This window comes from Dermacentor andersoni, chromosome 8, assembly GCF_023375885.2.
Source record: "Dermacentor andersoni chromosome 8, qqDerAnde1_hic_scaffold, whole genome shotgun sequence".
NCBI classification, from domain to species: domain Eukaryota; kingdom Metazoa; phylum Arthropoda; class Arachnida; order Ixodida; family Ixodidae; genus Dermacentor; species Dermacentor andersoni.
The window spans coordinates 116155466-116181950 of NC_092821.1; the positions used below are offsets into that span (position 1 = coordinate 116155466).

The 26485-nt window shown below is 45.5% G+C and overlaps 1 protein-coding gene across 2 annotated transcripts in view; it reads left to right on the forward strand.

Annotated features, from left to right (window-relative positions):
- Window positions 1–4633: 4633 nt before the first annotated feature.
- The window catches only part of LOC126529183 (uncharacterized), a 100758-nt gene continuing 78906 nt past the window's right edge, over window positions 4634–26485 (forward strand). Inside the window, exon 1 of one of the 2 annotated variants that reach the window (XM_050176782.2) lies at window positions 4634–4743. The gene's annotated coding sequence lies outside the window, so the exon portion shown is untranslated. The remainder of the gene's footprint in view (window positions 4744–26485) is intronic. The other variant, XM_055069670.2, reaches the window with a different exon arrangement.

The following is a 26485-nucleotide window of genomic DNA, read 5'->3' on the forward strand; positions in this document are numbered from 1 at the left end:
AACAGCGTTCTTTTTTTTTTTCGTGAACTCTGAAAGCTTATCGCGCTACCAGTAAACGCAGTAAAATTGACGGGACATAATGGTAGCTGTTTTACAATCGACACTTCTTCCAACAGTTATTCCACAGCCGTCCTCATTGCCTGAGGATTGTGGCTTACCATGGTGTTCTACCGACGAATTGCGCCTTTGAAGTTTGACCAGAGTTCCACCTTACTGCAATGTGAAACGGCCACTTTCCGCAAGCCATATATGTCAGTCCTTTTGTAAATATGTTTCATTTCACGTAAAACGTATCATAAATTGCTTGTGTTGTTTGGTGCGCAGAATGCGACTTTGATCAAGTTTATTGTTCAAATAATTCATGCGAATGAAGTTGCGAAAGTTGATGCACAAACCATTGCAGGATGACTCGACGGTAATGCGTTGGACTTCAATATGTCATCATCATCATCAGCCTGGTTACGCCCACTGCAGGGCAAAGGCCCCTCCCATATTTCTCCAACAACCCCGGTCATGTACTAATTGTGGCCATGCCGTCCCTGCAAAACTTCTTAATCTCATCCGCCCACCTAACTTTCTGCCGCCCCCTGCTACGCTTTCCTTCCCTTGGAATCCAGTCCGTAACCCTTGATGACCATCGGTTATCTTCCCTCCTCATTACATGTCCTGCCCATGCCCATTTCTTTTTCTTGATTTCAACTAAGATGTCATTAACTCGCGTTTGTTCCCTCACCCAATCTGCTCTTATCCCTTAACGTTACACCTATCATTCTTCTTTCCATAGCTCGTTGCGTCGTCCTCAATTTGAGTAGAACCCTTTTCGTTTTAGCGATACAACGTATCGCCGCCGTCGAAACGAGGTATGTATGAGACTTGGACTACAGCTTCGTTTCACGCTTCCTTATGAACATGCGACGCCATCTAGTAGCGCCGCCGCGAAACGTGCGAGCGGTCTCCTAATGCATGTTGCGCCTGTGCGTGCGAACGCTGACAAATGCGACAGCCGATGTGTCGCGCTTTCCGGTTACGCTGCGCCATCTAGTGGCACTGCAGCGTAGTACAGCTCCCTCGATGTCGCACTGCTCGCTTTGGGAGCGTATAAAGGGACACAAATAGGAATGGAACACACCAACTGTCACGTATGTATGCTCCCAAACGGGAGCAGAAGTGCGCATACTTCCGGGATTTCGTTGCAGTCGAGCACGCAGGCGCCGAACTGAAATATATATATATATATATATATATATATATATATATATATATATATATATATATATATATATACTGTTTTTTTTAGTTGCACAACAGTGTCAAATTAGAAAATATAGATTACGGTAACTTCCGTTTACCATATCAGTGTACGGATAGGCGGCCTCTATATATACAGAGCGACTTCCGCAATCACGTGCCAAATAACCGAACTAACGGTAATTAAGTCTTTAATTATCATCAATATGTCGCTACAGCAAATGAGTACTTTGGGGCCTGTCCTCGACATTACCAATCCCAGCGATCAAATTTTTAATAGAAGATGTCATGTGGGAGCTACGCGAAGAATCGATTCCCCTTGGCAGGCTCCTTGAAACCGAAACTGGCTGGAAAAAGAGCGTCTGTGTCGTCAATGTCGTCTCATGCCGGACAGCTTATATCTTATGCCGTCGTGGTGCCGTAGTAGTAGCTTCCTAAATCGGCCTTGACCTCGATTAAATTATGCATGGCATGACGCCATGTTCATGTAATAAATGTCATTATCTAGTTTCTCATGACTTTATCATTTATTTACTAGTATAGAAACGTATGTTTGAGATGCATGCATAACATGACAATAATGATGCATTAACGATATGGTATTACGTCATGCACGACAGTATTTGATGTGAATTTGTTAACATTAACAATCAAGATTGCGTTGATGGCGGTGTTGAAACAGCAAACGGGAATGCATTTTTGAAGAAAACATAGCGTCGGGCGTGGTCGTAGCTATGCGCTCACCTGCGGCTACAAAATGCGGCTCGAAATGAGAAAATATAATGAAACATACTGGGCAAATTGTGCTACAAGGTGTCTACAAGGAGAGACAGCAAATCTGGAAAAAGGCAGTATGAATTCTGCATGTTAATTCCTGAACCTGAATTTTCGTGCGCTTTTGTACTGTGCCGTCTGATTGTAGCTGCGGAGGTTTAAGCAACAGACATTTAATCCTGTCGTTTCAGTCTCCGGCCAGCTTTGCGGGCGCTTGCGAAGTCGTGCTGCCCTCCCTAGGTATGTGCGCGACGCTGATTGGGAAACGTGCGCATTGCTGACAGATAGTTGGCTTGGTAAGAATATAAGTAGTTCTGGTATGCTAAGTTTATCCTACCTAAAATAACGCGATTGCGTACCGTGCTGTCTCTGACGCTTTATGCTGCACATTTAAATGTAAATATTTTACTTAGACTACGTCACAAAGAGATGATCGCGCGAAAACGTTTCAGAAGCTGTATCAGCAGGATATGATTGCATTCTTTGTCAGCTTTGAGGCGCACACTAAATGTGGTTAGGTTAAATTTGCAAAGAATGCTTAGATTCTTCCTTTGTTCATCATCATAGCTCAGTTGCACAGATGCTTTTACATACGCGGTGTCATTTATGTCATTATATTTCACGCGTGCCATAATCATAGCCATTAAACTGCTTGGACGCAGGGACCACATTATCGATCCCTCCTAGACAATATTAGATCCACAAATCTTTTTCATTCATTTAATCACACTCATTCGTCCTCATCCCATAACACTGTAGGCCTCGAGGCAATAACCCTATTGCATTAAAATAAATGGAATGCGTGCATCTTATTTATGTCATGTCACGCGCGCTACGGAAGCAGGGGATTGTGATGTTGATGACATTGAAGGTGCCGACAAGTCGGCGTCGCGTGCGTGAAGTTGTCTACAAAAACACCTGACGTCAGTTTACACCACGTGATAGTGCTCGCCGCGCAGCGGCGCGCGCGGCTAAAGGAAAAGGTGTGCGCAACTCTGCTTCCTTTGGGATCACATACAGGAACACTACGAAAAGCTAGGGTGCCTCGATATCGAGCCCTGTTTTCAGTTGGGGACACGAATCTCCGCCGGCGCCATATTGGTTTTTACCTCCGCTGCTCTGCCTTGGAGCGCGTACGAAAGCCGTCATGATTTTCTGGAGATCGCCCCGATTTGCCCTATGGAAGTGACGCGCACGTCAGAATTTGGTAAGAGGAAGTGTTCGGCTTCGTAATGTATTCTCAATAAAGATAGGAGACAAGAAGTTATTCACATAGGCGCCCGCGCTTACACGGACGCACACACTCAGACATGTGCGCGCACACAAACTACAAACACGCAATCACACATGCGAGCAGGCACACACACAAACGCGGATACACAATAACACGCGCAAACGTACAAACGTAAACGAAGACAAGTATATACCATAGATAGACACGCGCACACAAGTACATGCAGGCACCAGCGCAGTTACACCCACGTGGACTCGCACACAGCCACACACACACACGTACATGCAGACACGTATGCACGCAGACAATCTCGCGCCTAACACGCACACGTCCGGACGCACAACAGACGCACACACACGTACACCGACGCGCACAACACAAACACGCAAACACATACAAACAACCAGCACGCACTAATAAGAGTGCACAACACGCACACACAAGGCTAACCGAAGACAAGCTGAATAAAGCTGTCCGGCGAGCACCAGCATCTGACACGACTGCACCTGAGAGAACAAACATAGCGCCGGCGCTTTCGAAAGGCGGCGAGTAGTGGGCCAAAGGCACAGGGAGGAGGCTCGACGCGCGGAGACGCGCATACGTTTCATTTTTCGATAGCGCTGGCTTCGCAGTGTTCTGTTTCACTTCGCAGCTTCGCCGGCGTCTCCGTATCTGCGTCCCCGGAACCGTGGCGCCGGACAGTGTCCCGGATGAGAGAGCGCGTTCCGCTGGCGGCGAGCGTGGCCTTATCGCAGTGATGCCACGGCTGCTGATTTATCAGTAGATCTACTGATTTTTAAATTTTTCTGCTGATTCAGTGATAAAGCGCTTGAACCTACTGATTTTCTTACTTTTCTACTGAAACGAGAGCAAAAGCTGCTAGTTTTTCAGTACAGAGTTTATATTAATGTAATGCCACCTAGCGAGTGGAAAAAGAAACGTGGTAGGCCCCGAGGTTAACATACACTCTTGCGTTTCCAAACTCTCAATCTTGGCGCTACCTCTGTCTTTGAGCAAAGTGGGGAAAGGCATAAAGTTTATAAATAAATATTATGTGAATAGGCCATCGGAGGGCTTCATTGTTTTTAAATTCGTGCTTGACAATGGCTCTCTGGATCCCCGGGTTTTTCAAAAGTGTCGCCGAGAATCTCGGGGTCAATTTTTGTACTCTTTCTTAGAAGCTACAATACTACAGCAGAGTACTAATATAAGCGCTGAATTTGTGGGCGCATAAACTGAGTGCAAAAATCGAAATTAAAAATCTACTGATTTCTACTGATTTTTCGCGATAAAATCCACTACGATTTTTTTTGTGTCGTGGCAACACTGCCTTATCGTGTAAACGTGTTCTTCGTTCAGTGGGCAACGTTTTCGAGTGGGTTATCTTACGCGCACGTCGCGCACAAGTGGCGTGAGCAAGAAAGGAAACGGGGGAGTTTCACAGTGGCGCAAGCGCTTCGTTCTCTTGCAGACTGCTGGCCTTTAGGGTGAGTAATAAACGTTTCCTCGCACCCTCTTATATGGCGATATTCCTCAAATTCCTGTCGTCTCAGCGCTCTCGTAGTTCACCCAACGATCCGCCTGTTTTACATTACGAGATTTATTCTGCGAGGCGCGATGGCCGCTGCACACGGTTTATTCGTTAATTATTCAGGAACTGTGCTGTGAAATGGTGTATGCATTTTTATTCTGGCGCGCCATAGCGGTCGTAGACGTCATTTGTGCAAGACACTTTTCAAGTCGTGTGACAGGTACTGTAAAGGCTGTTTCACATGCTGCGACTGCAACGACGAAAATCGGTGCTGTCGCACGCGTCGCAATGCGATTTTTTGAGGGCTCATTTCACATGATTGCGATTTCAACAATGCGACTGGTGCGACGCCCAGGGTTGCTTACTGCCAGGTTTCGTGGCACACGCTGCATAATTCTTTTATTGTAGTGAATAAAACGTTTACACTATAATATTATTGACTTCTCTTTATTAGAAGCAAATAATATGTACGTTTACTAATTTAAAAACGTTCGTTAAGATTTGTCTTGGGGTGCGCGACGGCGGTTTCTGTAGTTCAGTGCGACATCGCGCACGTAAACAGCTGTTCGCAGGTGGTTCAGCGCTGTGTGTTGTCTTATCTACATTCTATGACCGTTTCGTTCTGCCTGCGCTACAACAATCTACAAGATGACCTATCGACAAGTTCATATAGCTACCCTCACCGTATATGCAGTATTCGGAATTCGGCTGCCACGAAGTTGTCGTGTGAGCCCAACAAGATCCTCGCGCTACCCGTGCTCGGCGTCAGCTTCTGGAGAAATGATGCGTGTATATTGCCCGTCATTGCGCATATGTGGTGCCTGCTCCTAGCCATATTCTTACGCCAAACGCAACAAGAAGCACCAACCCGAACGCCCGCGTGTGCCCCTGAAGGAAGCCTCAAACGATCTGTGTGATTGCGACGTGGAATGAAAATCGTGTTGTGAAATTCAACCTTAGCGCTAGCCTGGTTCGTCCATCGCCGTGCTTGCGCTGCGAATATATATATGGGAGCCCTCTCTAAATATTTCTAAAGGCGCAAAAGCTGACGCATCAAATGTTTCGAGCAGTTACCGTCACTTTTGTAGAAACCTGTACGTTGTAACATAGCATTCTAAAAGACACGCATCTCGTCCACTTTGTTGTCTCGTGTCTCGCGCTGGTAGTATACTCGGAACTTCTAACTAGAAGACCATATCAATACGCGCTATTCGTAATGCAGGATCGTAGGCCCACGGCAGGCGCACTTGCCGTAGAATTTTTCAGCTTTCTGCTCAGCCTCGCGCGCCTCTCACGGTTAGCCTGTTTTGTGGAAATAAATATTATTATTATATTATTAATGTTATTAGATATTATAGTTTCTTCACTGTAATATATAGCAATCATCCAGATTTCTTAAGCTAGTCATGCATTTAATCTGTATTAGATCAACATTGTTACGACATGCTTATGGGAGTCATTTCAAACTAGATTGCTCAGCCAGAGAAAGTACAAACGCAAGCCTCAATGTTAATTCCAATTTGGTATTCCTAAACAGATTATATTGGCAGAATTTTATGCCTGCTTGCATTTCCTGCAATTCAATGTTCAGAGCTGGAAAAACTGATTCCTTTTCTAGCTGTCGAAAGGCTGCTTCAATGTCGATAGCAAGCTATAATTATTCATTTCGAAAGTGTGAAGCAATGACTATATGTCTAAGCTTATCAATGCGTTTTTGTTCCACACACAAAATGAATGCATGACGTGCTTATGTACTTATTTATTTATATACTTCGCAGGCTGCATGGTTGGAGTATTATGCAAGGGGGAATAAAAAAGTTGTTACAAAAGGAAGAAGGGCACAACATTAAGAAAAAAACCAGCAAAAAAAGCAGTACCAATACATTGCACCAACTAGCCCAACGTGTTTTACTGGCACAACATTATACAATACTTAACAAACAATAACAGAAAACGTTACTGCCCATGCACCCTGTAGAGACGGTGAACCAGCAAAGCTGAAATGTGCAGCCCCGGTGTTTATCACTGGGTTAATTCCAATGGTTTATTCAAGTCTTTCTACATTATTGGTTATGTCTGCGTTTCTTAATGAGGTTATGCACATGTTTGGCTTGGGTTTATCACATTCTTTATTTGGAATGCCACACATTGCACTTTGCAAGATCACCATCATAGAAAGTGCAATGGAGTGGTTCATTGTGTTAATCCAGCGGGTCCATCAAAGTCTTTCTGAATTATGTTACGCACTTGTGTTTTGTAATGCGTTAATCATAATGTTTATGACTCAGTTATGCACTGTAGTTACGAAGTGACACACTGGGGCTGCACATTTCATTTAATTAAATACAGGGACACATTTTCGAACCTATTGGGAAGTCGGAGAGACTTCTGCACGCGCGCTCTGCTGTTAGAGAGAAACGACGCCACTATCTGTCTAGCCAATGGCCCACCACACCTTTGCTGTGATAATGACATCATGATCTTGTCTTAACCCCATCCCCCTCTGTGTCCCTTCCCTGCAATAATACGCAGATATAATGTATGTTTGAAATGCATAAGCATTTCTATGTCTACCCAACAAGAAATGTCTCCGTCCATCATGCAAGACGAATGCAATGGCTCATACCCCTACACTAGGGTTTTTGGGATCGGACCATGAGTGTTTCGCCTAGGCACATACAGCTTCACTGTAAAAAGAATGAACGCCTTTCTGCTAGAGACCAAGACAATCATGAGGTGTATTAACAAATGAAAGTTTATTGAACATGCCGAGTAAATGCTGTTCGACAAGCAATAAATCGAATTTACACAAAAAGCAGAAGCAAGATCTGATGTGTGTCCATACAGATCCCAACAGGAAACGCATCCATCTCTGAAAGTGTAACAGCGGCCATGCTGACACAAGATTCTCCCAGTGTATTTGCATCTACAGCATCCATAATTTCTCTAGGCAGCCGATCTCCACAGAATGCTAGCTTCTTCCTCTACAATGCACTCTCCACATCTGAGCATGCATTGTAGAGGAAGAAGCTAGCATTCTGTGCAGATCGGCTGCCTAGAGAAATTACGGAAGCTGTAAATCTAAAAATGCTGGGTTAATCTTGTCAGCACGGCCTTCGTTAGAAATGGATGCATTTCCTGTCGGGAAACGCACATGAATTTTTGCTTGTCCTTTTTGTGTATGTTCAGTCTATTGCTTGTCAGCTAGCATTTACTCGGTGTGTACATTAAACGTTTGGTTGTTAGATCATCTCGGTTTTCTTGTTTGTCCTATGTGTTCTCTGGTGCCATTTGCAGCCAGGTTATTCTTTTTTTTTTAGACTGCAACAAGTCACTTTAATGGCCCTCATGATACCTTATGAAATCTTTTATTTGGCCAATGTAGCACGAATGTACAGTGTGAAGCAGTAAGAACAGGCTATGCTAACTTCTAATTAAAAGGTTTATTGTGAAAATGCAGTGATCTATAAAGGTTACCACAAAGTAGTACAGCAATAAAACCTGATAAAGACTAGTGCTTGATGAAACCAAACATAAAAGCAGGAAAGGGAGAAAATACATATAGATATACAAGTCCAGGGGAAAAAGACATTGTGATCACCAGGTGTGCATGTGGCTACCTTCCAGGAAACTCATTTTTTCCCCAATGGCATGGAACTGGAAGAATGTGCTTGCATAAGCAAGCTGTCAGTCTGTCTATTGGAATAACAACAGTGTTTCTTGAAAGTCAGGATTGGCAATTGTAATGATTTTTTCCTGCACTTGGAATTTTCTCTATTTTCTTTCTGTAGCATATTTATTTATGTTTGGCTGCATCAAGCACCAATTTTTATCTATCCTTCAAAGATGTCTTTCTTTTTCTGGGGAAAACTCGGGGAAGGCAGGAGATGGAAATTCAAGACGATGAGCAACACGAGAACAAGGTGAAAGTAGGAGCCAACGTTTCCACATGTGGACCTTGAAGAAGACAAGTCCACTTGTCGAAACGTTATATGGGGTTTAAGTTTATGTAGTGTCATACTACTGTTACACTGCTATTGCCAGATCAGTGTACTATATGTGCCTTATGTTTGCTTGCATCTTCATGATTAGCAACCTCCTCTGTGTGTTTGGCAGTTGCATACAGTCTCCTGGCCCAATTGTTTGCCCCCATATTCCACGGTACGGGCCTGTTATGTTTCAAGTTCAGGTACTCCCGAGGTTGTGTTTCTGAAGGGAGGGGTAGTCGTCTTTGCATCTCATATGCTAGCTGGCATAGTATCTTGGGACGAGGTTCTGAGCTCTTGAGACAAAGAATTTGTGCTGCAGGCTGCAACTCTACTCTGTCTAGGTGCTTGTTCGTTAGCTCTTTCTCATAGAGGTCTTCAAGCATGGTACAATTGGAAAGACCTGTTATTACTACCCGATGCCTGTATTCGATGAGTTGTCTTTTTTGTGTGCTGCTGGTAATGCATACCGTACCACACCTTGGACACAAGCACAGCATCTGCGATTTTCTATAGTATCCACTCGTCCACCCCCATTATTTCGAGATTATTCTCTTCACCAGGTGTGGAAGTTGCGTCCAGGCATTGCATAATTGTTTCACCCACGTGCTGGCTCTGCCGTCATGGGCTTACACTAGCTGAGGATTTGTGGATGTTGACTTGCGGGCATATTTGTCCAGCTATGTAGATCACAATGTGCAATCTAGGGTAGTTCTTGATTCTAGTCTTTCTTTTTTTTTCCGACGTCGATATGAGCCGACTTATCAGAAAGCGAGAGGCCAGACTGGCCAAGAAAGTCTGCCGTGTTGTCGAGGGCTTGTTGCATCACTCTTGATTTCTGTACAAGATAGCTTTCCCATAGACTGTAATACACCATAGGCTGTAGTGTTTCTTGTAGTATGCCTGTGTTGTTGGTGTGTGTGGGCCTGATGTACCTCCAACTCTCACCTGGAATTTTCTGTCTTTCAGAAAGTTACTGTTTAAGTGCTCTACCAGAAATGTTTTTGCTCATCATTCCTCTTATTAGAGCAGCATGAGCTACTGCTGTTAAAAGCCTCTTCACTCTCTTCATTCTTTCATAAGCGGTATTACACAATGTCCTGCAATACAGTTTCTGCTGCTTATGGCCCACTCATATCTGCCAGAAAGGACAACTCTTGAAAAAGGTTTTTTTTTGTGCTATGTGTGCGACGTAGTATGAGTATTCACGCCTTGACATTTATACATCTGTAGAACCAGCTTCCTGACAGAGTACTTGCTATACCTGATCATGCTTATTTGTGCAGTGCTGTTGAACAATACATATTGATGCAATGAATATTTACACACTCGAATTATCACGAAAGATGGTTGTTTTACAATTCTGCCCTTTGCTTTCTATTGGTGTTAGATTTTGCATAAGCATGCCCCCTATGCAATAGCATTTTGAAGTGTAAGGGTTCAATAAAAGGTGAACTAAACCTAAGTGCAAGAGCCTTTTTTCTCACCTACGACTCCCATCGAAATGCGACTTCCATGGCTGGCAAATCAACCCCTCGCCTTGTGTTAGCAGCAGATTGCTATAGCCACAGTGGCAGGTGAACAAATTGAAGAACAATATTTCTGTCTATAATTTTTTTTCTTCCCTATATGCAAGTAAAGTTTGGAATAAGTTTGTCATTGCAAAAACAGCCCAGTTTGTAATCTTTTATTGAATAAACAACATATCGTGTATAGTTGAAATGCAGAAATTTGTTCTAAAATCCTCGGGTGATGTATGTTCTTGCAAGTACCATGGTATTTCATTACTTATAAAGATAGTAATCGCAGCGGATATCGTTATATGGGTTTACACACTAATATATGTGATCACAAACTTATTAGAAACTTGCTAGAAACATGTAAGGCATGAATGTTTCTGCACACTTGATCAGCTGTGAACATGCAAGAACTGCTTGTACTGGCTGACTTCACTGCACAGTTTTGATTTACTTTTCTTCAGCGTGTCGTTTTATACTGGTTTATCCCCACAAGAACAGGCCGTTTGCCTGCTTTTCGCATTGTTGCACGAGCTCTACATAATTGTGCAGGTGGGTACGTCGTCACTTTGCCACTATAGCAAGCAATTTAATTAATCTACTAGCTGTACAGTTAATTACCTTGCAGAGCAAGTGTTCATACAGATGCAGTCAGGATACAAAGTCCGCAACATAGTCTATGTTTATTGGTTTCTGTGCAAGAAAAAAAAATTCTCCAGAGAAGAGGTGCAACTTAACGTGCATGTAATATTTTATTCAAACCACGGATTTAATGCTATCGTAGCAAATTCATTACGATAGCCTACACTTTTGCTCTGTCAAATTTAATAAGAGGCAAGATAAGCTTTCAAGATGTATCGGGAAATTCATGCTTGAAAACCGACAAGAAAATGCAAGGAACGGTACCGCGTTCAGCGCAACGTTGAAACTTCGGGTACTTTGCTGTCTTGTCATTTGCCCTTGCCGAGGTTGAAATAATTCAAGCTGCTCCGTAAGCGCGATTTTACAAAAGAACATTGTGACGACCTCGTCGTCTGCTGGGGATCGAACACCTCCTAGCACTGACAACTCGCAAAGGCGTACGAAGCAAACGTGAAAATGCACTTCATTTGCTGTGTAGCGTGTCAACAAACGCATAGCAATCGGAGAATGCAATCTGCGGTACAAGTTTTTTTATTCTCCCTTCGCGTACGTACCGAATTCGACGATCCACGTCTCCGCGCATTGCACTTGTCGTACGAGACGCCATTTTCCAAAACAAACCGGCGAAATAGCTCCGTTGACAGCTCTCCGCGCAATTTCGACGGAAAATCGCAGCGATCGGTGCGATGGTGCGACTGTGCGACCAACCGGTTGGTCGCAGCCGAAAATCGGGGGGTCGGCACTGCGACTGCGATTTTCATCGCAAAGGACGGAAATCGCACTTCCGGTGCGACGAAAATCGCATCATGTGAAACAGGCTTAACAATGCACGACGATAGTCAGAGCGGTGGTCCCGAACTAGCGGGCGATATTATGGCGCCCACCAGTGGCGTAGCCAGAAATTTCGTTCGGGGGGGGGGGGGGGGGAGGTAGCTCATGTTGCAGCTCGGCCTCCTCCTTAAGAGGAAGCGTTACCTCGGGTGCTGCTATTGAAATACATGTAGAAGGGTAATTCGTTTTTGCTCGCAACGATTGCACCAAATTTGACGATGTCTGTTGAATTTAAAAGAAAAACTTAAATTCTAGTGACTGTTGGTGTCGAATTTTTCATTTAGGCTTTCAATTCTTTATTAAAAATTGGCCAAAATCGCAAATTTTCAGAAAACGGAACTATCAAGCTTAAAATTCAGTAACTCAAGAATGAAAAACGATATCACAATTCTGTGAATTGCATCTAATAGTACATCTACAGCGGACAATATAGATATCTTAAACATGAATCTAAAAAAACATTTGTATTATGGGAATACGACTTTTGCAGAACCCTTGTACACAACGCAACCAATTCACGCAAGATACAAATTGACACACCAAATTTGTCCCCATTGACTTTCCTAATAGTTGCCGTTTACAGAACCGAGATATCTGTTCTTGGCACACAGATATTATTTTGTAAACGTCGTGCTTCTATATTTTTGAAATTTCAAAATTTCAAAACATTTTATACAAAATTCAGGCCGTAACTCGAAATTCCGCGTCCAACAGACACTATAATTTACCTTCTCTCTCAAATGCAACAAATTTCATTAAAAGCAATTAGCAGGATTATCTCAGAAAAGCGTTTCTGCGTTTTACATGTATTGTAAGGAGTGGACCCCAGCTAAAGCTTCCTCTTAAACAATTTGTCGAGGGATCAAATACATGAATAATAACTGCATTACCATTGTCAAAAAATGCTCTAAACGAATTCTTCAACGCTACGCACTGTCCAAACAAGTAAAATGTGTATTTTTTCATAAAAGAATATTCTCGTATGTGCCAAAAATTGTGCCCAAAGTAACTGATATCAACGCTTCCATGTTTTTGTCTATTTAATAAGTAAAGAAAATATCACACGAACTTTAGAACTATATCAGTTCGAAACCAGGAAACCAGCGCATGCCGCTGATATGAAAAATGAGAAGGCCATGAAATGAACAAGTTGAGGACAAATTTGTTAATGAAACTTTGTCATTCAAGAACCGTGTTTACATTCTTGTATATATGCAATGGCCAGTGAAAAATCTCCATGACGCTGTCATTTGTTCCAATGTATTACGCAGGAGCAGCTGTCACCAGTCGTTAATCGTGAATAATTACACCGAAATTATAGTCGCAACAGAGAGCACGTATAAAAAGCAGGAATTCTGCAAGCTATACGAGGGCGAGTCAAATGAATGTGAGCCAATGCGAATATATGACAAACGGGGTACATTATTAAAAAGTAGTCTTCATGAGAATTTAGACATTTGCCCCATTGACTAACGAGTCGCGTGATTCCCGTCTCATGAAACTCCTTAGGTTGCTGCTTCAAAAAGTCTGTAACTGACTCTTTCACGTCACCGTCCGGCACGAATCTAGTTCCGTTGAGCTGTTTTTCGGTTGCCCCAAAATGTGGAAGTCGCAAGGGGACAGGTCTGAGCTGTATGGCGGATGTTGCAGGGTTTCCAACTTGAACTTTGCCAGTTTTGTATTAACCACATCAGCGACGGGAGGATGGGCATTGTCGTTGAACAAGATGACCCAATTCGTCAATTTTCCACGTAGTTTGTTTTTGATTGCGACACGCAGTGGTTCCGGCGTTTCACAATATCGGAAACAATTGATAGTCTCTCAAGATTGAGCAAATTCTTTAAGTAATGGCCCCTGACGATCGAAAAAAAAGTCAACAACACCTTCCCGGCGCAAATGACGGCCTTTGCGTTCTTTGGCCGTGGTAAAGTCGAATGTTTCCACTGTAAGCTTTGCTGTCGTGTTTCAGACTCGTAGTAGTGGCACCATGGTTCGTCCCCGATCACAATAGCAGACAAGAAATCGTCATCCTCATTGTGATACCGGATCAGATTAGTCAAAGCAGCACCAAACTTCTCCGTCTTCTGGCGGTGGATCAAAATCTTGGGCTTCAATTCCGCACACACGAGCCGATAACCGAGGTGCTCATGAATTATGCCGTGAACCGAGCCGTGACTGATATTCACACGCTCTGCCAGTTCATCGATGCTTGTCCTCCACCCGCCGTGGTTGCTCAGTGGCTATGGTGTTAGGCTGCTGTGCACGAGGTCGCGGGATTGAATCCCGGCCACGGCGGCCGCATTTCGATGGGGGCGAAATGCGAAAACACCCGTGTACTTAGATTTAGGTGCACGTTAAAGAACCCCAGGTGGTCAAAATTTCCGGAGTCCCCCACTACGGCGTGCCTCATAATCAGAAAGTGGTTTTGGCACGTAAAACCCCATAATTTTTTTTTTTATGCTTGTCCTCCATTCTTGTCTCATCAGCTCATCAACCTTTGAAATTGTGTGGGATGTGATTGCACGATGACATTGGCCAGGTCTTGGAATGTCTTTGCAACTTTCCCATTCTTCTTTGAACCGTTTGTTGCCGCGCTTTACAGTGGCCAATGAAATGCAATGTTCAACGTACCCGGCAGCCATACGGCGATTAATTTCTTTTGGGAAACACCTTTCGCTGTCAAAAACTTCGCGATACCGTGCTGTTCAGCTTTTGGGGTGTCCATTATGTCAGGTAACCATGTTCAACCCAGTGTATGAGAGCATTAAAGAACATTTATCCTTACACATGCATACCACTTTTGTAAATGAGAGATGCCACTCTGCTACGCGTATTCCTCACAGATAATGAACCGAACCATTATTACGACTAGCACTCGTGCATTAGAAATGCGAAGATGCAATGGGATATACAAATGCGAAGATACAGCTTGATAAAGGGCAAAAAGTGTGACTGGAAACAAAGTTCACTGCACGTATACACGAAAGCTCACAACAAGATATTTAAATATACGTATGTCTCCAATAAATCTACGTATCTAAGAAAAAGTCGCTTTATATAATGCGTCAAACAAGGCAAATAAACATGTTGCGCGATGACAGATTCACAGAATCCTAGATTCCGCCCCAATTCCATCCACTCCACTCGATGTATCGCGCCCGACGGAAGGCGGCGCGCTTGCTCCCCGCTTTTCTCCTTTGCGCACACAGGACTGAGCCACCATCATCGGCTCAGCCATTCCCACCCCCCTACGCTTTCACTCGCACATACAGTATGCGGCACGCGGTCACGATGTTATCACCCTTGGACTTTATACGAAACATGAGGGCGACGGCGACGGCAGGAATGCGCCTGGAGTGTCCATTGAATTGCTATCGCAATAATGTAATAAGAGTATCTGGCAACCGAAGCGTCCCGTGGCTCATTACTTTCCACAAGAGAAGTAACAAAATCGAACTTTCACCATGTGAAAATTCGCTGCGCCGCAACAATGTATTTTTTTTTATTCTGTGGGGCGGGGGCACCGAAATGAAAAAACGCACAGGAAAGTATGTTCGCTACAATCGAATGCCTACTTTGGGCACCTAATGTGGTTATGGAAGGAATATCGAAGAAAACATGAGACGCTTGGTCCACTGAGAACCAACCATACGCATACTGCTCTGTATCCTACACCGGCGAGACAAGACTTTTTCCGGAGAAGTTCTGCAAAAGCGAACGCGGTGCAATCCGTCGAGTCCTCACAGTGATTGCGGCGAGCGACCATTGTTTCTTTTTCTCGTCTGCTAGCCAAAAAGTGTCCAAAACTCTGCCAGGCGAAAATCCACTCGGCCAGAGAAAAGCGGATGGGGCTGCTTGGCGTTATGTGACTCTCGGTGCATGGGCGTTGCCGCGAAATCCAGCCCAAGTTCGCTACCTTCGCGTTTAAATATCTTTTCGAGCGTCAAAAAGACATTCTAGACAAAATCCAGAGTGATTTCCGGCCCCGGGGGTTGCTTTCGTCGGCGGTGCATGGACAGCACGAAAAAATTTCGGGGGGGCTGAAGCCCCATAAGCCCCCCCCCTCCCCTGGCTACGCCCCTGGCGTCCACATACCGGTGAAGGAGAAAGGTAAACCAGTAAACCATGCAAATGAATATTAAATTGAGTAGAGCAAGGAAATTATTCTAGCAGGCATTTAAAGTAGCAGGTGATGACAATGAAGGAATGGGTAACACTGAACTTGTGGCGTTTTTCACTCGTCAATTCGAAGCAGGATTTCTTGCTCCGTGGCAACGAATAGGAATTTCACTGCTCGATCTGGAGCGGGTTCGCGCCTTCCGCTGGTCGTAGCGGATTAACTCGCTCAGCGCCGGATCGATCTCACTTCCTCCGCCACTGAGGCGCGGATTCCGGCGCAAATAGGTCGCGTCACTTCCGTCTTCGAGCGAACTCGGTAACCCGTCGGTACGCGCAACATTGGGCTGCTTTGATTTTCGACGTCTGGCTACCCGCGGGCTGCCAGAGCCAGCCAGAGTACCTTCGTTTTATGCGTTGCATATTGCAATTACTCAGTTCAGCCCTTGGGCGCGGCCGGGCAGCCACCATTGACCTTGAGCGCAACCACGTGACGTGACGTCACGACAGCCGGAGGAAAAGCTGGGCCCCGCCTCGCGGCGTGCGTCTATTTGTCGTACAAAAATCCCTCACGTGACCTGATCCTAGGTGCCTAAGGACAGCATCGTTTAGGGATTTTTGAGACGGCGCGATGCTGGTGCCGAGCGACGCCGTGGCGTGTTCGTTCTCTGGACCGCGCGTTGTTCAACATTGCTCATGTGATTGTGCGTGCGTTGCTTGTGTGTTGGTTGTAGGTTCTGTGTTACTTGGCGGAAAGCCGTGAGTAGTGGCGGTGCGGCAGTGCGGCTTTAGCCTCGGTGAGCTCTGGCAGTACAGAATCTGCGTAGTGTTACCCGTGCTTTTTTGAGAACCCGGCGGTGGTGACAATTGAAATATCGAAGTGGCCTAGCGAATCGGCCGCGAAGTTCTGCGAACCGCGATGTGGCGTCGCCGTGTCCCACTTTGCTTAACGGACATCGAGGGATGTGCTGCTCGCTCCAAGTCATGTAAATGCAACTGCGTCGACCCCCCACTGTTCAGCGCTGAATGTGTTTGGTGTGCTGTGCTTGAAACGAGTGGTGCAGCCGTCCAGCGGGTATGGCGGAGGAGCAGAGTGGCTTAGGGGCTCCGTTCGCGCGTTCACAGACATGTGCTCTCGTCTTTGTCTGATTAGCGGCTGTCGCGGGATTGTGGCGTGCTAGCTGCTTGCCTAGTATGAAGTTTACGACGCTAAGACAGCATGTTCACGTTTTTCCGCGCTATGTCATTTGCATGACGGCCGAGTTGAAAACGAGACATATCTCTGTGTTCTTTGCGTTTGTGTGTTGTAAATTACTTTCTATTGTGGAAGTTCTGGGAGTCTTATTACGCAAGGATTGCGAACGTAAACACAAACACATATGCGTGTCTGAAATATTGAATTACCCATAATACCCTTTACGACTGATCAGTGGGCTACACGGCCTGTGTGAATCAGCTACCGTATGTTGCGACGCTCTTCCGTGTGGTAGACTGATGCATGGTGCGCGTTTATTTCTGTACTGTTGTATAAACCATTTGATTATTCACTCAATACGAACGCATGGCTTCTTCGCCGCAGTACATTTTAGTTACGCGGTGAAGCATACTAAATGTGGGAGGGGGCCGCTATCAGCCAGCATAGTATGTCCACTTAGGCGACCTGAGAAGCGGCGGGTGCGCGAGTGTATAATTAAAGAACTCTTATTGTGTCCAGTGACAGTGGCGCCTTTTCACTTTTAGTATGCTTCACCGCAGTACATTGCTTAGGCTTCACCGCGAAATATTAGTGTTTTGCGAGAAAAATAATCGTAAAAAGCCTGATTATGCAACGTTTCTTTTGTAGCTTGCTACACCGCAATACAGGGGTGTAAATAAGCATCGTGCAGTAAAGCGTACTAAGAGTGAAAAGAGAACATAGGTTTACACTGTGCTCATTATTTTCAATTGTAACATAATTTGCAAGTGCATCTGTGCTCGTGGCAAGCTTCATTGACAATTCTTTGTACATTACAAATTCATATTGCAGGGAAGCTTACTAAAGCACATTCGCCATTATGGTACGTGTGATTCACCTTCAATGCAGGAGCACGATGCGGATTCTTGCCCCTGCTTTTGGCGGGACTGCACGTACTCTTTGAGAATTGGTTCATTGTTCATAAGCGCACTGGTGCTTTACTCTAAACTGGAGGGCTCAAGTTAATATGGAAGCACAATTTTTATTAAGGGGACAAGATGTTGCCGAGATGGTTGCAGCACAGCTTCTTTTTCTTCCAGGCACCTTTTCTACTTGAAGCTTCCATTGCAGTATTTCGAGCCTATTTGAACCAGCACATAGTGTATATAAAAATTGGACACTGATTGGGAACATCACCTAAGTTCATGCCTATCTATAGTAAAAGATGTAGCACGACCAGACAAAATAAATGAAGGGGGTGGGTTGTAGCAATACTAAGTGTTAAATGGTGCTTTATCCTTTCCCTTGAGTTTTCTGTTTTTGTGCTTTTTATGGATCCTCCGCAGTAACCATGCGAGTGCCGAACTTGAGCTTGTTGGTTTCAAGTCTCATGGTTGTTACTAACAGAACAGTGTGATAAACGAACAAGGGCTTGGAGGCATCCGTTCACCTTGCTTGCCCCATGGTGCTGCTTTATAAGCACCGTGAGCATTCAGGCCAACTAGGGAGGGAGGTTTGTTGCAATTACTTCTGAACTTTATTGCCACCAAAGCAACAGTGCTCTCAATGACAGCTTTTGGACAGTAGAATGCTTGCACCCAGCAGTCTTAAGAAGGAAGCATTCAGGATGGGTGCGAAATGGGCTTTTGAAGCTGGCAGCATTATTGAAGGGGCTTTGCCCATCTGCCCTTTTTATGGATACACAAAGATGATTTCCTCTTTAAGAGGTATCTGGTCGTTGCTGATGTCACCCAAGAGGGCAGTGGGGAGTATGGCAATGTACACTTACAAAACACTGTTGATACCAGTGAAACCAAATTAATGGAGCTGGTGTTCATTTTTTGTCCGCTCCATCCTTGTTAGTTACAATGAGCAATGTCCGAACAGAAGGCATATGTAGTTGGTCGTGCATAGCCTGTGCACTAAGACTTGTTGGCATGTTATGACCTTAGCATAGTGTTTATATGTAAAAACCTTCTGATGTGTTGACGACTTCCTTCTCTATAATATTTTGCCTGATGGAGCCAGCAAGGGGGTCAACCAGATGTTCAACAGGCTTCCCACTAGTTTTCCCAGTCTCCTTTACCAGGGTGCTGCTCATAGATATGTTTTCTTGACCTTGCACTGCACTTCAACCATGGCCACACCTGCTAAACCTATAGCAAGCGACCAAAAAAGTGATGTACATCATGTTGCTCCAAACTCGTGACATGTTCTACAAGGCCTTGAGGAACACCCTCATTTATTTACGTCCCCATCATACTGTACGAAGCTTCGCATGATAAGTGCGAGAATTAACATCTGCTGGTTTTTCAGTATTATTCCTGTCCAGCTTGCTGAAAGGTATCCTGAGTGTTTCAAAAGCAAACGACCATTGCTGGACAAGAAGTGCTTAAAACAAGGGTTGCTATAACCACTTATGTCACACGAAATGAAGAAGGCCACTGAGTGTACAGGCGGTTTACTTCATGTCCAACAAGCTTGGTTCTTCCTTTGCTAGTGAGTGAACTCAACTTGCCCCGAATACATGGCCTGTGACAAACTATGTGCCAGATGCTGTGTCCCCTGCAAAGCTGAAGATGTGTATGAGATCCTGACACCTTGCAGCGGCTTCTACACTGGGCAAACAGGCTACTATAATAACGACTGCCTTTACTAATATGCTAATAACATGAAAACGGGCAGAAATTTGGCTATTCATTGGACCCAACTGCAGGTGCAAGCCACTCATCCACCAGATGTGTTTTCACAGAAACTGGAGCTATACAAATGCAGATAAAGACAATGTTTGAAAGTAGTAGAGTTGAACTATATTCTGCACAAGCAGTGCTACCTGCAGCACTGGTACCTTATAGCCACAATTCATGGCTGCACCACCATGCAAAGGCACCATTGAATTATTAACTTCTATTATATTTATGGTGGCCATATATTGCAATTGCATATCATCTACATTGTGTGAAATACGGTTAAATGTCAATTATGATAGCCGTTCCTAATCTGAAATACAACAAGAGCAAATATAGGCAACAAATTGCAATTCAAAGAGACAAAAGACAACCAGTGCACAAGATAAGTGACAGACTTCCTTTTATTGAAAAAGAAATGTGACATGTGTCATGCCACCTTTCAAGCTTGGGTGACAGAGGCAAAACTTAGCAAAATGCTATAATCACGCTGTAAAACGGCCTTGGACACAAAAAAACGACATATTGTACAGAATGAAAGGGCAGGACTCCATCTAGGAACGGTCTATGGCACCACATACTAGAAATGGCGTAAAAAATTGGCATGCCCTACCCATAAAGAAAAAGCAACAAACACATAAAACACGCCTTAAAATGCGAGGTGCAAAGTCTGAAACCAAGAAAAAACAACCCGAAAAAGGTTTTGCTAGGTCTTTCAGCGATTAAAATTGTCAAACTGTCTCATCGCTTCTTAATGAAACTGCACAGCTGAAAAGGAAGGAAAGCCCAATAGCAGGGCTGCAGAAAATGTCGCCGAATAAATATACTTTGCTTACCAATGATACCTGTGGTTTAGTTGTAGTCTGTGTATAAACTTTTCTTGTTTAGAATGGTTTGGCGGATAGGGAAAAATGACCATAAGAGCACCAGGTGTATGCATAGTCTACGCACAAAAAGCCACTGCTTTTTCTTTTTTTTCTCTCTATTACTGTTCATGAGTAATTAAGTGCCTAAATAGCACTGCTAACATCCTACTGCAAAACACAAAATTGGGCAAGTTGTGGCATAAAGAAAATTGCGGTTTCACTCATAATGTGAAACATTGATGCAGTAGCTGGTGAAATATGCGCAGGACGCTTACTTCATGCAGTGTTTGTTGAAGTGAACACTTGCCAATGTAAGTCGGTAATCTCCTTAAAAAATGGCTGTGGCTTAACTAAGGTTAAGCCCAGGATGCGAAGCATACTAGCCTTTATTTTAGTTGTTGAACCACTGTTTAGCCTGGTGAACTGCTGTTGCTTGGCTATATTTGGTTCGGCTAGACGAAGAAACAACTCATGCGTTACTCTGCTGATTCCTTTATTTTCAAACCAATAAATACGCTCTACCGCTACCAATACCGCTATACCGCTGGTATAGCGGTATTGGTAACCTGGTATAGCGGGAGGAGCGGGAGTTAGGCCACAGTACCATCTGTGCGACCGCAGGCGAGCGCACGAGCTGAGACCCGGCTATGTAGCTACACGGCCGCAAGCGAGCGCACGAGTTGATCAAGCCTCCGCTTTTGCAGCTGTTATGACGTCATATGGTAGCTACGCGGCCGCGCGCGGCGCAGCAAGGAAGAGCGTGGTTGTGCGGCTAGTATGCTTCGCATAAAAATGGCTGTGGCTTAGCTAAGGTTATTAAAAGTCCGAGATACAATAATAAATAACATCGAAGAAAGAAACTTTACCATTGGTATATTCCCAGACTTTCGCAAGGCTTTTGATAGCATTAAACATAATATATTACTAGAGACACTCCAAGTTTATGGCATTAGAGGCATAGCATTAGAACTTATGCATAGCTACCTTGAATCTAGATTTCAGTACACTTCCTTGAAAGGTTACAGTTCTGAAAAGAGCATGATTAAATATGGGGTACCACAAGGCTCCATTTTAGGGCCATTATTATTTATTATTTACATAAATGACCTAACTAACATTTCCCCGCAGGGGCGTCTGCGTCAGCAGGCGTTTGGTGTGTTGCGACACCACGTACCCGAGCACACGAGGTTTGGCCCCTCCCGCGTGTAGCCGTGCGCGGCTTAGCCGTGTCTGGGGAAAGGGGGATCCTGGGGGTTGAGCCGATGCTGGGTGTCTGGACCTTTAAGGCCCCCCGGCGGAGGCAACACACCCCTTTGGCCTCTGCTTCATATAGACGGCACCCCCGGACTGACCCACCCGGGGGAAATCGGCAGTCGCCTTTTCCTGTCTCTTCCTCTCGAATCTTCGTCTTTATCTCTTACTTTTTGACCTTTCCTGTCCTCTCCTCTCTTCCATTTACTTCATTCTCCTCGGCGGCAAGGGTTAACCTTGTGTGGGATAGCCAACCTTGGTTATAACAGATTTGGTTATAGTAGTGTCGTACAGCTGGCGCGTGCAGGCCGTCTTTTCACGGTCCTGCAGCGTCCCCTTGTTGGGCTCCATGGTGGGTGGCTGGCGGCGCTGCCGAATTTTTACACATATCTATGGCAAGTTCTTTTCCAACCCTTCCTGATCGCCCTCATAAACGAGGGCGCACCGAAGAAGTTTTCAAGTTTTTTGGCCGAAATAATGACAATTTTCCAAGATTTCATGTAGTACATTCAGAGAAAAAAGAAAAGGCAGCAAGAATGATCTCACCTTTTCTTGTTGCGAAGACACTTAGTGAAGCTTTTGGCCCAGGCTATAAAGTCTCTAAGTTGGCAAGTGGCGACCTCCTCTTAGAACTGCGTGATAAGACACAGTACGAGAAACTCTCCAACCTAGTATCCTGTGGGAATCTTCCAGTGACGGTCACACCGCACCGCACAATGAACACCACCCGCGGAGTCGTTTCCGATGCCGATCTCATGGAACTGACTGAAGCCGAACTACTGGAGGGCTGGAGCGATCAAAATGTGACCAATGTCAAGAGAATAAAAATCAGGCGCGATGGCAAGGAGATTGAGACAAAGCACTTAATTTTAACTTTTGCATCAAGTATGCTACCTGAGACCATTGAGGCTGGCTACATAAAGATCCGAGTCAGACCGTACATCCCCAATCCTCTCCGATGCTTTAAGTGTCAAAGATTTGGCCACAGTTCACAGAACTGCCGAGGCCGCCAGACTTGCGCAAAATGTAGTGCCCAAGAACACCCATCTGACAATTGCGAGAATGCTCCACACTGCGTGAACTGTGATGGGGAACACGCCGCGTACTCGCGGTCCTGTCCATCATGGAAAAAAGAAAAAGAAATAGTCACAATCAAAGTCAAGGAAAATATAAGTTTCAAGGAGGCACGCAGGCCGGTATCGTACCTGCCGAACAAAACCTTTGCCGATGTGGCGCGTCAGGGGGCAGCGTCACAACGGCCTCCGGCGGCTGTCCGACCCACATGCAGTGAGTCGGCAGTTACGCCATCTGCCCCCGCGGCGGTTGCAGTTAGCGCTGCTCCGTCGACCCTGAATGAGGGACCACCGACGCCGAAGGTGGCCGCCGCCGAGGCTGTCCCAACCTCCCCGGCCCCTTCCAGCGCAGGCAACAGCCGGCGCAACCAAATCCCGCAGGTTGCCCCATCGACCTCTGGGCTGGTGGGCGCAGGGGTCTTGCCCTCCAAGGCAGGACTCTCTCTTCTAACTTCTCGCTCGCAAGAGCACGTGTCCGGCGCCTCACAAGAGGCAATGGACACAACACCTATCCTCAAGGCGCACCAATCGCCTAAGGAGCGGCGAGGCTCCCTCGAACGCTTCAAAATGGGCAGAACTCCCGTTACAGGGCCTCGAAAGAGCTCTGTAACCTAAGACATCACCACCGTTTCCGTAAACACAGCACCAATTTTTTCTTTAATATGGATACACAAATCATTCAATGGAATGTCAGAGGTCTTCTTAGGAATCTCGATGATCTACAAGAACTCATCTACCAACACAATCCAAAAGTGCTGTGTTTACAGGAAACACACTTAAAACAAAAACACACAAATTTTCTTCGACAACACGTTACTTTTCGCAAAGACCGCGATGATGCTCTCGCATCATCGGGTGGCGTTGCCATTGTAATTCAAAAAAGCATAGCGTGTCAACGTTTGCAGCTACGAACGGCCCTCGAAGCAGTGGCGGTTCGAGTTGTCCTGCTAAACAAACTCATCACTATTTGTTCACTTTACATACCCCCACATTACAAACTAAAAAAACCTGAATTTCAGTCCTTCATAGATGAATTGCCAGAACCTTATGTTGTTCTTGGCGATTTCAATGCGCACAGCTCCCTGTGGGGCGACTCTCGTACAGACGCGCGAGGTCGTCTCGTTGAACAGTTCCTTTTCTCTTCAGGTGCGTGCCTTCTAAATAAGAAAGAACCCACATATTACTCTCTTGCAAACAGAACCTTTTCGTCAATAGATCTTAGTATAGTTTCCGCGTCTATACTGCCCGAACTCGAATGGGAAGTTATGAGCAATCCTTACGGGAGCGATCACTTCCCCGTACTGCTAAGAACATCCAAAGAAAATGAATTTCCTCCACAAGGTCCTAGGTGGAAGATAGATACAGCCGACTGGGAGAAATTTCGAAATCTATCTAGCATCTCATGGGCTGATATGTCTTCTCTAGAAATTGATGCCGCTGTGGAGTATTTTACAGCGTTCATAATAGATGCCGCATTTAAATGCATATCTGAAGGAAGTGGTTTGGCATGCAGACGGCGTGTCCCGTGGTGGAACGACGAATGTAGGATTGCTCGTAAGAAACAGAACAACCCCGCAGGAGCGTCTGCGTCAGCAGGCGTTTGGTGTGTGGCGACACCACGGACCCGAGCACACGAGGGTTGGACCCTCCCGCGTATAGCCGTGCGCGGCTTTGCCGTGTCTGGGGAAAAGGGGATCCTGGAGGTTGAGCCGATGCCGGGTGTTTGGACCTTTAAGGCCCCCCGGCGGAGGCAACACACCTCTTCGGCCTCGGCTTCACATAGACGGCACCTCCAGACTGACCCACCTGGAGGAAATCGGCAGTCGCCTTTTCCTGTTTCTCTCTTCCTAAAACCTTCGTATTTCCCTCACTTTCCACCTTTCCTGTCTCCTTCTCTCTTCTGTTTACTTCCTTCTCCTTGGCGGCAAGGGTTAACCTGGTGTATGTATCCAACCTTGGGTATTTTATATTGGGTTATAGTGGCTACGTACAGCTGGCGTCTGCGTTTCCTCCCGGACTCGTGGCGTCCCCTTGTTGGGCTCGGTGGTGGGCGGCTGGCGTAGCTGCCGAAATTAAATTATTCTGCATGGCTAAGACGTCATTCCCCCCCCCCCTTTCCGATCGTCCTCTTTCAAAAAGAGGACGCACCGAAGAAACTTTTCAGCCATTCAGCCAGCGCAAAGAAACTTTCCCCCGCTTTCATGTGATACACAGTCAAGACCCCGAAAAGACAGTTAGAACTCTCTCACCTTTCATCGTAGCTAAATGCCTTACCGACACACTAGGTGCTGGCTACAAAGTAACGAAAATGAGCAGTGGCGACCTTCTTCTTGAGGTCCGCGACACTCAACAGCATGGCAAACTCTCTAATCTCCCAGCATTCCGTAATGTGGCAATCACCGTTACTCCCCACCGATCATTGAACACGTGCAAAGGAGTCATCTCTGATGAAGATCTATTGAGCCTGAGCGAGGAAGAGCTCCTTGAGGGCTGGAAAGAACACAATGTTATCAAAGTTCAAAGAATAAAGATCAAGCGAGACAACCAAGATATTCCTACTAAGCATCTCATCCTTACCTTTGCATCGAGCGTGCTACCAGAAACCCTAGAAACGGGATATACCAAAATTAGAGTCAGGCCTTATATCCCAAACCCCCGAAGATGCTTCAAGTGTCAGAGATATGGCCATGGTTCGCAAAGCTGCCGTGGCCGACTAACCTGTGCAAAGTGTGGCGAAAACGAACACGAATCAAACAACTGTAATGGCACACTCCGCTGTCCCAACTGTGATGGTGGACACCCAGCATACTCAAGAACTTGCCCTACATGGAAAAAAGAAGAAGACATAATCACAATGAAAATCAAAGAAAACATCTCATTTCAAGAAGCGCGGAAACGTGTTTCCTTTTTCCATACCTCAGGGTATGCTGGTGCGGCGCGCAAGGGGGCAACGTCGCAGCAGACTCCGGCTCCGGCCCAGCCCACAACGAGTGTGGTTGCGGCCTTGCCACCAGCCCCCCTGGCGTCAGCAGCCAGCGCTGCTGCGCCGTCCCTGAAGGAGGGCCTATCGACCTCTGGGTCAGTGGCCTCCAAGGCCCTGCTTTTCGAAGCAAGGCCTACGCTGAAAACTCCCCGCTCGTGTGAGCGGAAGTCCAGCGGCTCACAAGAGTCAATGGACACAACCCCGAGCCATAAGGCGCATCTAGCGCCTCGGGAGCGGCGCGAGTCTCGCGACCGCTCCAAGAAAGACAAAACCCGTACCATAATCACGGGGCCTGAAAAGGCTCCGTAAGTCATTTCTCTAACCTGACTCCTCTTGACACACAGCATAAAAACACGAACAATATGGCTACACAAATAATACACTGGAACATTAGAGGTCTTATCCACAACCTCGATGACATTAAAGAACTCTTACACAAACATAACCCAAAAGTGCTGTGTGTTCAGGAGACACATCTTAAATGCACACAAACAAACTTTCTTTGTCAGTACGCCATCTACCGTAAAGACCGCAACGAGGCGAATACCTCGTCTGGCGGTGTAGCAATAGTT